Raw genomic sequence first — 18,854 nt, forward strand, 5'->3', positions numbered from 1 at the left:
TATATATATCACCACTGCTTGTGCTGGTGGTGGTAGCAATGGAGATCAACTCTCAGTGGTACCATTTTCTCAACCCTAAAATGGCCAGCATGATTCTGAGTCATTGGGGGTGGGGGAGACACAAAAATAGTGGACACAACAAAAAATATGGCTGGTTGTCCCTGCTTAAGGGAAGGGGTGAATTCGATCACTTAGCCTCCCCCTGAACATTTTATTTATTTATGTGAACCGCCCAGAGAGCTTCGGCTATTGGGCAGTATTAAAATGTAATAAATACATAAATAAATAAAAAAATAAATATTCCATTTCTATAGTGCCCAATAGCCGGAGCTCTCTGGGCAGTTCACAAAAATTAAAACCATTCAAGGTATAAAACAACAGTATAAAACCATAATATAAAATACAATATTAAAGCTCAACCAGATAAAAACATCAGCAATACAAAATTACAAATTCAAAACACCAGGGGCTCATCTACACCAAGCAGGATATTCCACTATGAAAGAGGCATATAAAAGGAAGAAGCCACACCAAGCAGCATATAGCAGTATGAAAGTGGTATATGTCTCAGCCCACAGCTAGACCTAAGGTTTATCCTGGGATCATCCAGGGATCACCCCTGCCTGAGCACTGGATCCCCTGTGTGTCACCTAGATGAACAGGTTTGACCCCTGGACGATCCAGGGATAAACCTTAGGTCTAGCTATGGCCTCAATGGGCCCCAACAGTTGTCAGTGCACATCAATAGCACTATAAAGCAGTAGTGTGGCTTCTCCCTTTTATATACCGCTTTCATAAAGGAATATCCTGCTTGGTGTAGATGAGCCCCAAGTTAAAATTTATTTATCAGAGGAATGGCCTCCCAATTCAGGGTGTGATATTTGGAGGCCATTTCTGTACAACCCTACCACTAAATTGGTATCGATGGTACTAGGAACTAGCCCCAAATCACTTAAAACACCCAGAAAGGAATGTGTGTGTTAGAGAGTGCATGTCTTCTGCAGTTTTACTGCATTTATTGTTTTATTGTTGTTTTAGAATTTTAGTCCAGGCCATGTACCATCACTTTAGGTGCACCTTTAGGGGGAAAGGCAAACAAAATTTTACTTCTGTACTGAATCTTTACTTGGGGCCTTGCTAGATGTACCTTTGAATCCGGCCTTCAGGCACAGCGAGCCCGTGCTACAATTAGCATGGGCCGTCGCACCTATCCAGACATCAGAAGCGACGGGGAAAGGAAAGCCCCGTCGCGTCCTCCATTTTTTTCAAAACGTTAAAGGGGCCATATGCACAGGAGCGCACCAACGAAAAGGTAGGTCTTTAAAAAAGGGGGGTTCCCCACTCCCCCCTGCCCCTGATTTTCCCCAATGTCTGATGCCCCCCGCTTGCCCCCTGCTCACCCACTCACCCACTCGCCCATCTGCTCGCCCCCCCGCTCGCTCACCCGTCCGCTCACCCCCTCACTTGCCATGTCCGATGCCCCCTCCACCACCACCCTGGCCACGATCTCCCCACCCTGGCTCCATCCTCCCCCCATCTCTCCCGCCAGGTCTGCTCTTTCCCCCCTGCCCCCCGTCACTCCCTCCCCTGAGATTCACTCACCCCCGGACTGATGGGCACAGCGTTCCTATGGAGCACTGTGCCCAGTGCACGGCTTCTCCCAGCTACTTGCGAGTAAGCGAGCAGCTGGGAAAAGTCGTGGAACCAGCTAGACAAGTGGATCCGGTTATTCTGGGTCAAGGGAGGGTTTAGCCCGGCCTGACCCCGGGATCCCCTGTGCGTCATCTGCACACACAGCAGGGAGCCCGGGCCTCGCTCCGGGCTAAACCCTCGTCTAGGAAGGCCCTTGATCATTTTGACGTAGCTGAATAAGTCAGATTGCTGGTACTGCTAACCAACGCTCTCTCTCTCTCTCTCTCTCTCTCTCTCTCTCTCTCTGTGTGTGTGTGTATCTATCTATCTATCCTATCTGGATAGATATACAGAGATATGATCTGTGTGATATCTCATGGATTGTTTATATTGCTATACCATCTTTATTGTTCCATATATTAGGCAGCAGACAGCTCTCGAGTTACCTGGGAGATGAGTCTGAGAATAGAAATAGTCTTTGAAAAGAATATTTTCCGTATCCCAGTAGGAACGGGTATTTTGTTCAAAATTAGTTCTTCTATTGTCCAGCACATTTAAGCAATATGATATATGCTCTTGAAACCATTGTGTTAGCATGGCAAACCCAGCCATTTTGTGAAACTTTTGCCATGGCTGTTGACAGAAGATCTTTGGGGCAGGGAATTGGAATGATAGCCCCCTCTCTTTCCTCCCCCTTTCGTCAAGTTTCTTCTCTGTTGGGCTGAGGAGTGGGTATGGGGTAGGAGAAATTTTGGGGCAGGTGACTAAAGCTACTGCCTTGGACACTGCGCTTTCTCACATTGAGGAGTAGTGGTGGAAATTACCCACCCACCCCAAATGTGTGTATGGTGGTGGAGAATGGTCTTCAAAAAAGCCCAGTCCACTGCAGAATCTGCAGGTCGGATTCATGGAAACCTAAACTCATTTGAATCCATTGTTGATTTCTCCAACCTTCCTACAAGTGTGCTCATGGTGGTTTTCACTGTGCTCTTCCTACAAACTACAACAGCAAGAGATGAAAGAATCTTCCTCCCCCCCGCCACCCCAACCTCAAATTTAATCACTATAGTCTGTTTTTGGTCATAATGGAGGTGGAAGGGGGGGGGAGACAAAGGAATAATTTTGGTCCCATTCATATGTATCATAAAAATATGTCTCAAATTTAAAATTGCTGATTAAACTCTAATTACATTTAACACTTATTATTATTATTAATAATAATAATATTAATATTTAACTTAAGATTTATGAAATAAAAGAAAAGGACCTTAGAGTTTTAGCAAATAATACAACTGTCACATGTTAAGGCTAAGTATTTCAAGTGGAAAATTAATTCAGATTAATTATATTTAAGGGTTTTGTTTTTTTACTAAGTTGCATTATTCATTGCAAAATTAAATTCATTACCAGAGTATATAGCCAGTTCATCTACTGAAGTTTGTCTACATGAGTATTCATTAGCAATGAGCATGTCTGGAGGAAAAATAACCATAAAGGGTAGAAGCCTTTATGACTCAGAGATGTCATGACTCAGAGATGCACTAAATCTTAGGGATGTGGGTGTATGTATGTATGGACACATGAGGTATTTTCATGTGTGAGAGAGAATGGATTGTGTGCTGGAGCCCTGCCTAGCATGACCAGATACAAAAGAGGGCAGGGCTCCTGCAACTTTAACTGTTGTGATGTAGAGGGAATTTCACCAAGTGCTGCATGCATACAAATGACACTTGCTGAAATTCCCTTTTCTACACAACCGTTAAAGATACAGGAGCCCTCCCTACGGTGCAACTTCTGAATAAATATGCATTCAGGAAAGGTAGATTCACATGGTCACTTTGGTTTGCACATGAATCTGAAACAGCCCTGCAGATTTGCCAGTGGTTCAGTTACCTTCCTATGGATGTTTTAACTGCTTTTACTGCTTTTAAATTATATATTGTTTTAACTTGGTTCATGGTTTAATTTGCTTTAACTGTGCTTATTTATTGTTTTATACTGTATGCTTTTCTCTGTATGCCACCCTGAGATCTTAATGATATAGGGCAGGATACAAATGGTTTAAATAAATAATAAAATGCACTGTCTCTGAAGAAAGTTTGTATATGCCTAGGAAGCAGGACAGTGGTAGCCAGCTGCTACTGGTTTCCATACGGTGCAGCAGCTCACACGGAAGGGCCATAAACCACTTTCAGACAAGGGAAATATTCACCAGTCATTTTTAATAGCTGTACTTTATAGATGCCATGAAATAGATGCTTCAGGTCTTTGTGGTGGTGGTCAGAATGCTTCCCAAACCCTCTGATCCAGCACTGTACAGAAATTGTCCCTGAGAGCCATAGGGTGTGTGTGTGTGTGTGTGTGTGTGTGTGTGTGAGAGAGAGAGAGAGAGAGAGAGAGAGAGAGAGAGAGAGAGAGAAAGCGAGCTTGTGTGTGTGTAGGTTAGACTATATCTCAATCATCTGCCTGTTCTCCTGGCTCTATTTATTTCCTCTTTCTTTTTCGTCAGGCATGTGCTAAATGTATTTTATTTATTAAAAGCACCTGCAGTTCTGAGCACTCTGAAATCATTTTCCAGTACTGTTAAATGTACCTGTCCCAAAAGAATTTGTTCTTTTTTCCTTTCCCCAGTACAGTAACATTTACGTCACTGTATTGCTTGCAGATAAATGGCTCATCACAGATGCTACACCTTCCACTGACCACTGAACCTGATTGCAAAGGGCAGGGAACTTGGCATCTTACTGGGGGTTTGCCCTACAGGTCCCATCTATCCCAGCCAGCGTGACCCGTGCTCAGGGATTATGGGAGTTGTGGCCCAAAGCATCTGGAGAGCACCAGGTTGTATCTTCTTGGGCAGAGGGCAACCTATAAATCTCCCCCTAAAGTCCAAAACACTGTTTGCATAGTATAGCATGTACTAATTATGTTTCTCGCTCTCCTTCCAGCCCCAAGTCCCTTTCTATCGAGAAGGTCATTTTCATGCTTATCTTATTTTCTTCCCTCGCTCTTACATCCCCTGTTCCTACTAATAATTTAAATGTAATCCGCGTACATTAAAAGTGTGTAATGCAATACCCCTTAGAGCATAATCCTGTTAAAATAAAATGAATATAAATGAAGAAGCAGATTGCACCATGTGGATCCCTACATTTGAGCACCAACCTCTCCCTCTTTGCATCGCATGCTCTGTGCAGAAAAGGAGGAGGCTGTTGCTGTAAGATACTTCGTATCTTTATTGAGTCAGTCAATGCAAACAAAGGGCCTTGCTAGACGAGGCCTTAGCACGCTTTGAGACCCGGTTTCCCTGCTGTGCGTCCAGATGACGCACAGGGGAATCTGGGCCCAGGCCACACTGAAGCCTGCCTTAACGTGCCATAAGCTAATTCGCTTATGGCGTGCCTTTTCCGCAGCCCCGGCCTGAGGCCGGGGCTGCGGAACGTCTAGCAAGGTCCGTGGCTTTTTGCGGCTACTCGAGCAGGGAAAAGCCACGGACTGGGCACAGCGCTCAGCGCTGTGCCCATCGGGCCGGGGGGATCCCAGGGGGGGAGATAGGGGGGAAGGCCGGACCGGCAGGAGAGGGAGATGGTGGAGGACGACACGGGACAGTGAGGGAGAGGGAGGACGGGCGACACGGGACAGTGAGGGAGAGGGAGGACAGGCAACACAAGACAGCGAGAGAGATGGCGGAGGACGACACGGGACAGCGAGGGAGAGGGAGGACGGGCAACACGGGGGACGGGGACGGGGAGGGAGGGCGAGGAAAGAGTGGGCAGGAGGCATGGGAAGGGATCAGGACCGGATGGGGGGGTTGAAGTAAAAAAAAGTCTCTTACTTTCTCCAGAGTCTTCGGGCGCACGTGGCCCCTTTAACAAAACAAAAAAAATGGCCGATGCTGCAGGGCTTCCGGAGTCCCTGCACATCGGCCGTCTAGGAGGCGGGGCAGCACTTGTTAAAGTTAGCGTGCCATCGCCCCGCCTCCAGGCCAGCTCAACCAGCCTGGTCTAGCAAGGCCCAAAGTCTGGGTTGATGCTAGTTGCAATTGATGAGAAATTCACATATGAATGCCAATTTACCAAATTTGGAATGTCCAAACCTACAAATGAACTGGAATGCAGTTATGGTGATAAACAGTGATCGTTTTTATCTCAATTTTATTATTGTTAGCTGCCATGAGCACTATTTTGGTGGGAAGGTGGGATGCAAATGAAATCAATATTCACACTTTTCTTTATTTTGTAATGCAGTTCTCAAATCAGAAACTGCATTAAAGTGTGTATGCTAAGGAAAAGGGCACACAAAAAGTGTATATTAGGGGAAATCACTTGCTAACACTGTATATATTAGGAAACGGCTTTAAAATATGCATATGAGAAAATGTGTGAATTTTAGAGATGTGTAAATCAGCAAAACCTGGGTTTGCTGTAGTTTGCTGAATTCCATCTCAAAACTTGTTCTGACTCTAGTATATATCAGATTGCGAGCTTTGTATTTTTTTCTTTTTCCATGAAAATCCATTTGTATCTATTCAAATATACGCATCAATTGCGCAAATTTTGAAATTAATGCATTCTTTCTCTATGATTAAAGTGTATTTGTGCACATTTTTGAAACATACTTATTTTGAAATGTAAGTATTGTTGAAATTTATGCATGCTGTTGAACACTTTGGGTGGGGGTGGGGGTCTGTGAAGCACATTGCAAGCTGAAAAAGTGCAAGGAATGGAAATGCTGTTTGAGTTTGGCTCGACGGATCCTTGTGGTGCCCCTGATGCAGCACACATTCATGAGCTGAGTGGCGGCTCAGTTCCCGAACCTCGAGAAATGTCTGCCTTTTAAAAATGTTTTTCATGAATTTAAAGCCACCGTTTTGCGCAAATCACGATTTCTATAAATATTTATACCTGCGATTTTGCGTGAAAACCGTGTGCTTGCTTGACTCATAACATGACAAGTCGGGCAAGCTCAGGCATGCATGAGCCAGACTCTGGGGGGCAAACAGGTGAAAACCTAATGAGCTCTACCCCACAAACAGATTCCTCTGTCATCCTTAAAATGTAAAGGCTTCAACTTTAGAGAGTGTCTAATTTCAGATTCAGTCCAGAAGGTGCGAACAAAGTAAATTCTAATCAAAAATAAACAGAAACAAATTTCATATATCCCTACCCTTAATTATTTGCAAAGTGTTCTGCCCTTACCTGGAGATGCCATGTTTATTTGTACATGAGAATGGATTGATCCTTTCAAACTAGATCTGAATTATGGAGTATAAACATATGAATATAGCTCATATTCAAATAGACATGGTATCTCTCAGTGTAAGCTTTGCATGACAGTGAGGCATGGGAAGACAGTGAAAAGTGGGGGACCACTGCCATGCCAAGTAGAGCTTTGGCAATTGGGCGGTATAGAAATGCAGTAAATAAATAAATAGTTTGGACAAAGCAGTCAGTTCTCAGTCCATGTCGGTCTGTCTGGTTCCATTTTCAAATCGAACTGATCTTTTAAAAACATACTCATGCCTGAAAACCTGCATTATTTTTTAGGGGTGTGCACAGACCCCCCGCTCCGCTTCACTTCCAGATCTGCGATTTACGGATCGAGCCGCTTCACCCCGCCCCCGCTCCGCCCATGTCCGCTCCGCTCCGCTCGGAGCTCCGGATCCGGATCGGAGCTCCGTTTCCCCCCCATAGGCTTGCATTGAAAGCTAAAAAAGTGAACAACTTTTTTTCTGTTCAAGTTAGAAACTTCACATTTGGCACCATGACACCTCATGGGGGTATACACATGCATGCCAAGTTTCAAGGGAATCCCATCATCCCCTGATTTTTGGGGATTTTTTGAAAATCGGGCACCCAATTCAGACCCCTTGGGATAGTTCCGTCAATTTGCATGTTAGAAACCTCAAACTCGGCACCATGATAGCTTATCCACATGTCTACATGGACGGCAAGTTTCAAGCCAATCCCATCATCCTCTGATTTTTGGGGAATTTATGAAAATCGGGCACCCCATTCACACCCCTTTCCATAGCTCTGTCATTTTGCATGTTAGAAACCTCAAACTTGGCACCATGAAAGCTAATCCATGTGTCTAATCCTACTGTATGTAGGGAAATGGGACAAGAAGTGTGTGTATGCTTTGCCCAAACAGGATTTGAAATGCTCAATCAGTGGCTGTTGCACTTCACAAACAGTGCAATCCTATGGGCGAAAACCGCCGTTTGACCCGCGCTGTCCCTGTTTGTTGACCCGATTTTTAAAAAAATATAGCACGTGACCCGAACGACGCAGAGAGGGGAGAGTAGTCTCAAAATGACCCCCATCCACGACTGTCTAAGCACAAGAACGATAGCTTCAAAAACAACCCAGTTATCTATGGGCGAAATATTTCAAGATGGCGATCGGAGCGCTCCGCGGAAAGAGAAGCGCTCCGAAAATGGTCGCTTCTCTTCGCCTTTCTTCTAGGGGTCCGTGGTCCGCTTCTACTCCGCCTCTGGGCAAGGCGGAGCAGGCCAATTCGCTCCTGCTTCTGCGCTTCTAATAGGAGCGGAGCACATGCCTATTATTTTTGAACACACAAAAATGAGTGTTTTTGTACAATTCCCCCCCCCCCTAAAATATACACTTTGGATGCTGAACGAGCACCTCAGTTTATTTCCTTATTTGTGACATTTGTATATAGCTGAAAGTAATAAAATCCCTGAGATTCAGAATACGATTCAGAAATGGCCTGGAGGAGGGTCAACAAACAGAAGCTTAATCCTGACAAGGCAGTTATCCTGTGGATCAGTGATTCCATAGTTCAGGGAGATGGTATTCAGCCACTTCTGGATGGTGCTGCATTTCCCCTAAGGGAGGAGTTTCTCCTAATGCGGGTATTCCTCAATCCAGTTATATTTTGCAGCATAGATTGCCTTTCACCAGCTGAGACCTCTTCTGAACAGTGATAGTCTGGCCTGAGCTATCCGTATTCATCCTGACATGATTACTGACATGATAACATCCTGTCTGGATTACTGCAATTTAAAATATTTACAGCTGGCCTCTGAAAACAATACAGAAGTTTAAGCTAGTGCAAAATGCAGTGGCAAGAGGTTTGATAGGCACTGCTCAGACAGATTGCATCTCAACAGTCTTAAAAGACCTTCACTGGCTGCCTATTCACTTCATAGAATCATAGAATAGTAGAGTTGGAAGGGGCCTATAAGGCCATCAAGTCCAACTCCCTGCTCAATGCAGGAATCCAACTTAAAGTGTACCTGACAGATGGCTTTCCAGGTGTCTCTTGAATGCCTCTAGGGTGGGAGAGCCCACGACCTCCCTAGGTAACTGGTTGCTAGGTACTGCTCTAACAATCAGGAAGTTTTTCCAGACGTCCAGCCGGAACTCTGGGATGATCGAGAAGATATCCTGGCCCTCCTCTGTGTGACAACCTTTCAAGTATTTGAAGAGTGCTATCATGTCTCCCCTCAGTCTTCTCTTCTCAAGGCTAAACATGCCCAGTTCTTCAAGGCCCAATCCAAGTGTAGGTGTTCACTTTAAATGACTTAGAACCCAAGTACTTGCTGGAGTGCCTCTTCTGATACCAACTCACTGCATGCTAAGGTCGTTGACCAATGCCCTTCTCCAACTACCTGCACCAGGAAAGATGTTTTTCAGAAGAAACATCCCAGTTATTGAATTCTCACCGTCACCACCACCACCACCCTTTAGGCACCAGGCAAGACCATTTTAAAAAATTATTTACCCAGGCATTTTCAAACATGTTTATTATCTTCAGTATTTCTCTGGCTTGTAACTGCTTGTTTGGGATGTATTTATTTTCATTTTACTTGTTTTCACTTTTGCCAGCTACCATGAAATCATTGATAAAAGGGAGTAGATAGATGTTTCAAAAAGGTGATAAATATTACAACATTTAAGAAATCTGTGGAGTTGGAAGTAACATGTTGTTTGACACCAACAGGGAATTTGGGCAAGTTCAGCTTGTTGTGCAGGGTGACTAAAGCTGCAGTTCTTCACATTCCTTCTGCCCAACTAATTGAAGGCACACAAATTCTCTCCTTCTTTGCAATCTCCTGACTGTGCTTGAATTTCGGGAAGGAAAGTTCAGGCAGAAATCCATAATATCCAGCCCCTGAGTTGTACTAAACCATGCCCCCAATAGGTGTCTTAAAACTAGACCCCTCTGAAAATTCTGCATCCTATTTGTGGGAAGAAAAATTCAGAGGACAATTTCACCAAATTTCTCCAGGGGGAGAAGAAATTCTCCAACTGTTTCTCACAAGTAGAGTTCATTATTGGGAGGGGCTGTAGCACAACGTCTTTCTCCTTTCCATACATCTATGGTGTAGACATGCCCAGAGTGGCCACTATATAAATCTAATTGAAGTGTGGGAAGCTGAGGAAGCTACAAGCTGCCAGAGAGATGATTGTACAATGAAAGACAGGGCAGTTGTGCACACTCTTCAGCCACCTTTTAAGTAGGCATGTGCTCCGCTCCGATTAGAAGCGCAGAAGCAGGAGCGAATTGGCCTGCTCCGCCTTGCCCAGAGGCGGAGTAGAGGCGGACCGCGGACCCCTAGAAGCAAGGCGAAGAGAAGCGACCATTTTTCGGAGCTCCTCTTTCAGGCGGACCGCTCCGATCGCCACCTTGAAACATTTCGCCCATAAGATTGCATTGCGGAAAAGAATCACAGATAACTGGGTTGTTTTTGAAGCTATTGTTCTGAAAATTCTTGTGCACAGAGAGTCGTGGATGGGGGTCATTTTGAGACTACTCTCACCTCTCTGTGTGGTGCGGGTCACGCGCTAGAATTTTTTAAAAAATCGGCGGGAAAAATACCTTTTCCGAAGGGCTGAGGGGCAGAGTCAACTCCCGGTCATGATCACATGATCCCAAAGTTGGAGGAGGGGATAGGCAAAACGGGTAACTTGGGATTCTGGGAAACTTCTCTTTCTTAATCTGAATGGACTTTTCCCAGTGTTTTTTAAAACAGTAGCCCCACCAAATGCACAAACACAACCTGAAATCATATACTAAGCCAATAATAAGAGATAGAAACACAGCACTGCTACCCACCCTAACTTTGGGGAACAACTGAAAAGATGTGGTGCAAGGGGATGAGCTCCCCTAGGGCATCCCATGTGGATGTGCCCCCACTCTCTCCTGTACTTGGAAGGCCATCAGAGCCTTCCAAAGAGAGTAACCCGGTGGAGCAATGCCTATCATGAGTTGAAGTGAGCGGTCTACTTCTCTTAGTGGTGGAGCAATGCCTATCATGAGTTGAAGTGAGCGGTATACTTCTCTTAGTGGTGGAGCGATGCCTATCATGAGTTGAAGTGAGCGTTTACTCCTCAGAGCTGTTGGTGAAACAATGGCTTTCATGAGTTGAACTAGCAGCTGCTTCCCCCTCCCTTGGGCACGTCCCCCTATTGCTGGTAAAAGACAGATATAGCCTTTTTAAAAAAGTTCTTCTTGTTGTTTATTCAGCAACACTGCTGCTTTTAATTCCACCCCTCCTTCGTTTATTTATTTATTTATTCCATTTTATATGCATTACTGGCTTATTCTTGGCTCACTTCCTTATGCCCCCAGAAATGTCTGCTGCCTGCCTGCCTTCCCTCCCTCCTCCCCTGCCCATCTCGCAGGGATGTTGTGTGTGTCTGGCTTTGACTCAGGGGAGAAGTCCTTCCTGCGCTCACTTAGAGTTTTGGAAGTTCCAAATCCATTTTTCAAGTTTGGAAGAAGATTCGTTTAAGTTGATCTCTACTCCCCAATTCATGGCATGTTGGGATTTCCTTTGAAATGGCCCCATTAAGCTGTCTGCAGGTTTAAGCCCCGCCAAAAATCAGGGGATGATGGGACTGCCTTGAGTCTTGGGTGCGTGTATCCCTGGATAAGCTTTCATGGTGGTGAGTTTGAGGTTTCTAACGTGCAAATTGACGGAGCTATGGAAAGGGGTGTGAATGGGGTGCCCGATTTTCCTAAATTCCCCAAAAATCAGGGGATGATGGGACTGCCTTGAGTCTCGGCGTGCGTATGTATCCCTGGATAAGCTTTCATGGTGGTGAGTTTGAGGTTTCTAACGTGCAAATTGACGGAGCTATGGAAAGGGGTGTGAATGGGGTGTCGGATTTTCCTAAATTCCCCCAAAATCAGGGGATGATGGGACTGCCTTGAGTCTCGGCGTGCGTATGTATCCCTGGATAAGCTTTCATGGTGGCTAGTTTGAGGTTTCTAACGTGCAAATTGACGGAGCTATGGAAAGGGGTGTGAATGGAGTGTTGGATTTTCCTAAATTCCCCAAAAATCAGGGGATGATGGGACTGCCTTGAGTCTCGGCATGCGTATGTATCCCTGGATAAGCTTTCATGGTGGCGAGTTTGAGGTTTCTAACGTGCAAATTGACGGAGCTATGGAAAGGGGTGTGAATGGGGTGCCCGATTTTCATAAATTCCCCAAAAATCAGGGGATGATGGGATTGTCCTGAAACTTGGCGTGCATGTGTATACCTCCATGAGGTGTCATGGTGCCAAACTTGAGGTTTCTAACTTTCACAGAAAAAAAGTTGTATACTTTTTTAGCTTAATGCAAGCCTATGGGGGGGGGGAAAACGGAGCTCCGATCCGGATCCGGAGCTCCGATCGGAGCGGAGCGGACATAGGCGGAGTGGGGGCGGGGCAGAGCGGCCCGATCCGCAAATCGCAGATCTGGAAGAGAAGCGGAGAGGGGGGTCCGTGCACACCCCTACTTTTAAGTAAGGTAAGGTAAGCACAAGAACCATGAAGCAAATCTATGGGAAGCTATCCGAAATTTCTTTTCCTTTGAATTTCTTTTCAAAGGCAATTTATTTTCTATCGAATTGAATGAGAATGATCGTAAAAAATGTGGGAGAAATGTTCAGCACAGCACTACTTAAAACAGTAGGTAAGTGCAACAAAAGGTATGCAGGTCGACCCCCTCTGCCCTCCTCCACAATTCAAAGACATCCTGTGAGGCAGGTTGTGAGGCAGGGCCTTCAATAATATCCCAAACATTCCTCACGCCTTACCCATATAATGCAAATTATGCTGTGTCACAAGCAGAGCTGAGGACAGGACTGAACTATTCTAAAGATGTCCTTACTTCAGGACAGGGAATATGTTTAATAAAACAAACCCAGATTTCTGCAGCTGGTGAGATGTATCATATGGAACAGTGGAATGATGAAAACTACCCAGAGGTGTCATCCAAAGTGACCTGGAGGGGGTAAAAATCCTTCTTTGTACCAAATGATTCTATGCAAATTCAACCCACCTCTTACTTTCATTCCTGGGAGGGAAAGTTTTCCGATAAATTTATCGTCAAACATACACCCCTTTCTATTTTATTTCCACATATAGAGTGCAAGCCAGAGAAAGGCCATTTAGTGCTCACTGAAATAAATGTGATTTAGGCGCTTGCTTGAGTACTTTATTTTCCGGCCCCAACAAAAAACAAATTGGATCTTATCATCTCAAATAGATCTAAAATAAAACTAGTTGATGGATGAAAACATTTCAGTGCAGGAGGAACCATTTATTTTGATTTTGTATCTAAAGATAGTACTTTTTTTTTGTCTTTCATTAACAAACACCTCTCGCTAGTCATTGAAAACTGTTTTCTACTGCAAAACAAACCTGTTTTCTGTCAAGTTCATAGTTCCTATGAAGTAGATCTGTATAACAAAATATTAAGGTTATCTTTAACAATCTTCATTATTAAAAATTTGAAGCACTTTACTTTTAGTTTGTGCCCCACACAATAAATTATGCTTCTCCCCTCCCCCCATGGGGGCCTTAAAATCCTGTTAATAGGCGAGTAAGGCTCTATTGGAATGCAGGGTGGGGGGAAGGAAATGCAAATTCAAGAAGGCTGGGGGAATTGCATATTTTCTCCATCCACTCCAGTTGGGGGGTTCATTTTACCCCACTGCATACATGAACATTAAAGCAGCAGGGTGGAGGGAGGACAGAGGGCATGCGTAGGTCCTGGTGGGATTGAGTTCCACCTAGACCTGTGTCCCCTTTGTCCTTTGCAGTGATGGGGTGAAAATGCACTGGGAATGTCCATCAGGGCCTGGGAGAGCCAGATGTGGGGGCATCCGTTGTCCTCATGTGCCCCGGCGGATTTTTGTCCCATCGCTATTCCTTTAAATATGTCTTAAAATACTCAATACTGCCCCAAATTCTTTGGGGATAACATCCAGTTGGTGGTTAGACTGAGAAGAAGAGTGATAGGAAAAAAAATTCCACCCTGTAAAGAGACTTTGTGCTGTAAATTTTCCATTTTGAACATTTATGCCACAGTGTACTATTATAATCTCTGAGAAAAGAAGATTATAATGAAAATGCTGACAAAGTTCTAGCTGTACTATTGCTTGCAACACTGTAATATTCAAACAGGATGATAATCCTTCACTGACCTTGACATGTTTATCATCTTCAGCAGTTCTGTTGTTCTCCCTGTAAAAATCTGACAGCTTGCAATAACAAATCAACCTCATGCATCAAGGCTGTATTGAATACAAGTTTTGATATAGAACACAAACCTTACTACATGCTGCATACAAAACAGTATTTGAGGAAATTCCTAGTCCATAAAAAGTGAGGGGATGAATTCTTCCCTGTGGGTGAAATGGACAATGCAATACTGTGATGTTGCCTAGGGTGACCATATGGAAAGGAGGACAGGGCTCCTGTATCTTTAACAGTTGTATAGAAAAGGGAATTTCAGAAGGTGTCATTTGTATGCATGCAGCACCTGGCAAAATTCCCTCATCATCACAACAGTTAAAGCAGCAGGAGCCTTGCCTAGCATGACCAGGGCAGGATCTACACTATTGGTTTAAAATGTTTTGTAACAGTAGTGACAACTGTTGGGGCCCAGGACACATTCCATATACCATTTTCAAACTCCTTTCAAAATGTTATATCCTGCTTGGTGTCGATCTGGCCCAGATATTGAAGAGGGCAGGGCTACTCCAACTTTCACAGTTGTGATGAAGAGGGAATTTTGCCAGGTGCTGCATGCATACAAATGACACCTGATGAAATTCCCTTTTCCATACAACTGTTAAAGATACAGGAGCCCTGTCCTCCTTTTCACATGGTCACCTTAATGTTGCTCTATGGTGTAACAGAAAGTTACTAGACATGGTCTTTTTATACCTTAGCTCCAGTGCCTACCAAAGGCTTAATTAATTTAAGGCGAACTTTCTTCTCACTGGGATGCTTGTGTAGCTGAGGTGCTAGTGAACACTCATAGACACTTCTGAATAAAACCTGGCAAAGACGTTCCTCCCTCCATATCACTGCTTTGCTTTTGCATTCGAAATATGAAAAAAAACACCACCTTGAATCTTTCAGCACATCTCACTAGCCGTAGAAAGTAATGTTCCAAAAAGAAAAGAAAAAGAAATGAACAAAGGAGAATTTGTTGTGAATATCGTGGTCCCTACGAACTAGTTCTGCAGAAGCTTTAATTAAATATGCAATAAAATATATTTACTAGTAGTGCTGTGTTGAAAATTTCTCCAACAAAAAAATTGACCATTCTCATTCAATTTGATAGAAAAGAAATTGCTTTCAAAAAGAAATCAAAGGAGATTTATTTATTTTTTTGATAAATTCGCATGGGTTTGGTTCAGGGTTATTGTGCTTACCTTATTTATGAGATGACTGAGGAGTGTGTGTGAGTGTCCTGTCTTTCATTGTACAATCATCTCTCTGACTGTAGCCTCCTTGGCTTCCTACACTTCCTTCCCAAGGGAAGACATCATGAAGTTTATTCCCCCCATAGGGCCTTTTCAGATCAGGAAGTGCAGGCAACCCAGGAAACTGTAGAGCAATGGTGAGATGTGTAGTAGAAAGAAAAATATAGACGGTACCATCAGACACCTCACAGTGATTAGTTAAGGTCAGAAACATCGCCGACACACATTCAAAATAAAATATAAACTGCCCTGAGAATGAGGCATAAAATGGAAGCCCCTTTCACGGGGGAAAGAAAACTTTCAGAATATTCCTGAGATTTTTATTTCTGTCCTTCTAGAACTAAAAAGACACTTTTCAGAATTTTCTCAACATTTTATTCATTATTTTTGGTGGTGCTGCATTTCCTCCCCTCAGTGCCCTGGAATGATGCTCGGTATATAGGGCACTGTGGAGAATGCAAAATGGGGTACAACCCCTCCCCCCCAAAAAAACCCAAGGAAAAAGAGAGAGAAGAAGCTGTTCTACAACCGTTGCCAATGGTGATGCCTACCTCTGAGAAACTGTTGGAGAATTTCTCCTCCCCCTGGAGAAATTTGGTGAAATTGTCCCCCCAATTTCGCTACCCACAAATAGGGTGGAGAAATTTGATAGGCCACTTTCACACAGCTCCGATATTCACATAGAATGGTTTGAAGTCTGAAGAAAATTGCCCCCCTCATTGATTGAACCTTTGCCTATGCCGATACATGATACACTATGCAAAAGCTGTCAAATGGAACAGCTTCAACAACCTATTGAAGCTTCTGCGAGGGTGATCAACCTTTTTTGTCCTTGAAGGCTGCCTGTGGTAGTGGGTTGAGGACAGGTCAGATCATGGCCAAGCGGCTCTGGGGCTAGCTGTCTGTGATGGACCCTCTCCTCTGCCCCCAAAATTTGTGCACACATGCAATATTTGTACAAGCACACACAGAGTTAGCAATGTGCAATACTAATGCAAAAAACATTTTTCAATACATATTTTAGTAGAAATTATCCTCCATACTTTCCTGGAAACAAAAGACTAGTATATAATCCATGGTAGAGAACTCAACTACAAACGCAAACTTCCCCTTTGACAAAATACTGTACACAGACCCAGAAAATATACACAGACATTAGAACTCTCTCTCTCTCTCTCTCTCTCTCTCACACACACACACACACACACACTCAAGAAAGAGACATTGATGGACTCACTGCCTTATTCAGACACAACAGCCAAGCATCACATACACACATACAGAGCACGTTTTGCTACCTGACAAGGAACAGCAAATGCCTCCCATTTCTCACTGGATGGTCTGGGCTAGTCACTACCTCTCAACCCAACGTATCTCACAAGATTATTTTGAGGGTAAAAATGGGGAGATGTTTAGTTCCTGGAAGAAAACCAAAAATAAATAAAATATGATAAACCTATAAAGGAAATAATTCTATACTAGAAAAGCATAATTGTCTGACGCTATGTTCATAATAAGACTCCCTAGCATGTAAAAAGGCTACTGTATCTGTCATTGCATTACCATGTACACTCATTTACATGCATGTACAGTAGAGAAAAGATGCATCCAGTACCCCACTTGGAAATATATAGTCTCCTGGGCAGGATCCTGAAAACTGGGAGTGTTATCAAAAAGGGGAAAATCACGTTTCCTTACCATCGCTTCTCCACCCCACATTTGTCCCTCATTACTTCCTCTTCTACCTGGAGGGGAAAGAGGAATTAAACAAAGACCATGTGGACCATTCAGGGGGCATTTTAATCGGGCTACTTTTCCTGCACACAGCAGGAGATCGCGGCACATTCTGGTTTTTTTGTTAAAAAAAGTCGGATTAAAAGGGGTCTATTTTGTGATGGGAAAATGAGCAGAAGGAGCAGGAGGCAGATGAAGATGTCTGAAGGGCACGTGCACATCCATAAGTGGGCAGTAGTGAGCATGCAATAAAATGGCTGATGAACCTCTGACACCAATTCTTATAAGTCATACTAAACATTCAAATCTGAAAAAAACACATTTTTGCTTCTCATTTTCCCCGCCCATATGCCCTCATCTTCTGCATGAATATCAATTTAAATACATTTTATGAACAGCAAAATCAATGAAGAGTGTTATGACACCTTAAAGACCTGAAAATTCATTCCAGCATAAATTTGGTTTATAGCCCATTTCATCAGATGCATGGAGTAGTATGGGGATGTTCCAGTTTATATACAATACATATGATGTGGGGGTGAGACGAGTAATTATTTCTTGCACAATCTAACTCCCAAACTTGAATGGGTGTATCAGATAGTAATTACTCCTGCACTGAGCAGGGCGTTGGACTCGATGGCCTCATAGGCCCCTTCCAATTCTAATATTCTATGATTCTATGGTATTCAACAGATCAAGAGAGAATACAAAGGCTTTGAAGGACCCCACTCAGTGATAGATTTACAAATCTTTACCAAGTGTTTTGGGCTTCAAGAATTAATGTATGGGTGGTGGTCCTTTAATATTGGTATTAAAGAATGCATTTTTATTGCTCAAATAGTCTAAGGACCTTGCTAGACCTGCCTGAAAATCCGGCGGGGAGTCGGGGCAACGGCGCACTACAGCTAGCGTGCGCCGTCGCCCTTTTCCACACGTAAGACGCAACGGGGCAAGGGAAAGCCCTGTCGCGTATGCCATTTTCTAGAGATCTTAAAGGGCCATGTGCGCAGGAGCACACCACCGGAAAGGTAAGTGATTTTTTTTAAAAAAAATAATGCCCCCCCGTTCCCCCTGCCCCTGATTCCCCCAATGCCTGATACCTCCCGCCCGCTCGCTCGCCCGTCCCCCCATGCCCGATGCCCTGTCCCCATCCTTCTTTCCCCCCATGCCCAATGCCTTTTCCCCCGTCTTCCCCCCCATGCCCGATGCCCTATCCCCATCCTTCTTTCCCCCCATGCCCGATGCCTTGCCCCGTCTTCCCCCCATGCCCGATGCCCTGTCCCCCATCCTTCTTTCACCCCATGCCCGATGCCTTGTCCCCCGTCCTCCCCTCATGCCCGATGCCCTGTCCCCCGTCCTTTCCCCCCATGCCCGAAGCCTTGTCCCCCGTCCTCCCCCATGCCCGATGCCCTGTCCCCCGTCCTTCTTTCCCCCCATGCACGATGCCTTGTCCCCTGTCCTCCCCCCATGCCCGATGCCCTGTCCCCCGTCCTTCTTTCCCCCCCATGCCCGAAGCCTTGTCCCCTATCCTCCCCACATGCCCGTGCCAGTGTCCATCCTTCTTCCCCCGCCCCCATCCCCCATGCGCCATGCCCATGCCCATCCTTCTTCCCCTGCTCTCTCCTGCCGGGTCGGCCTTTTCCCTGGCCCCTATCTCTCCCCTCCCCGTGATTCCCCCTCCAGCCCGATGGGCACAGCACTCCTATGAGCGCGAGTAAGCGAGCAGCCGGGAAAAGCCACGGACCCTGCT

The sequence above is a fragment of the Elgaria multicarinata genome, chromosome 4, assembly GCF_023053635.1.
Source record: "Elgaria multicarinata webbii isolate HBS135686 ecotype San Diego chromosome 4, rElgMul1.1.pri, whole genome shotgun sequence".
Lineage (NCBI taxonomy): Eukaryota > Metazoa > Chordata > Lepidosauria > Squamata > Anguidae > Elgaria > Elgaria multicarinata.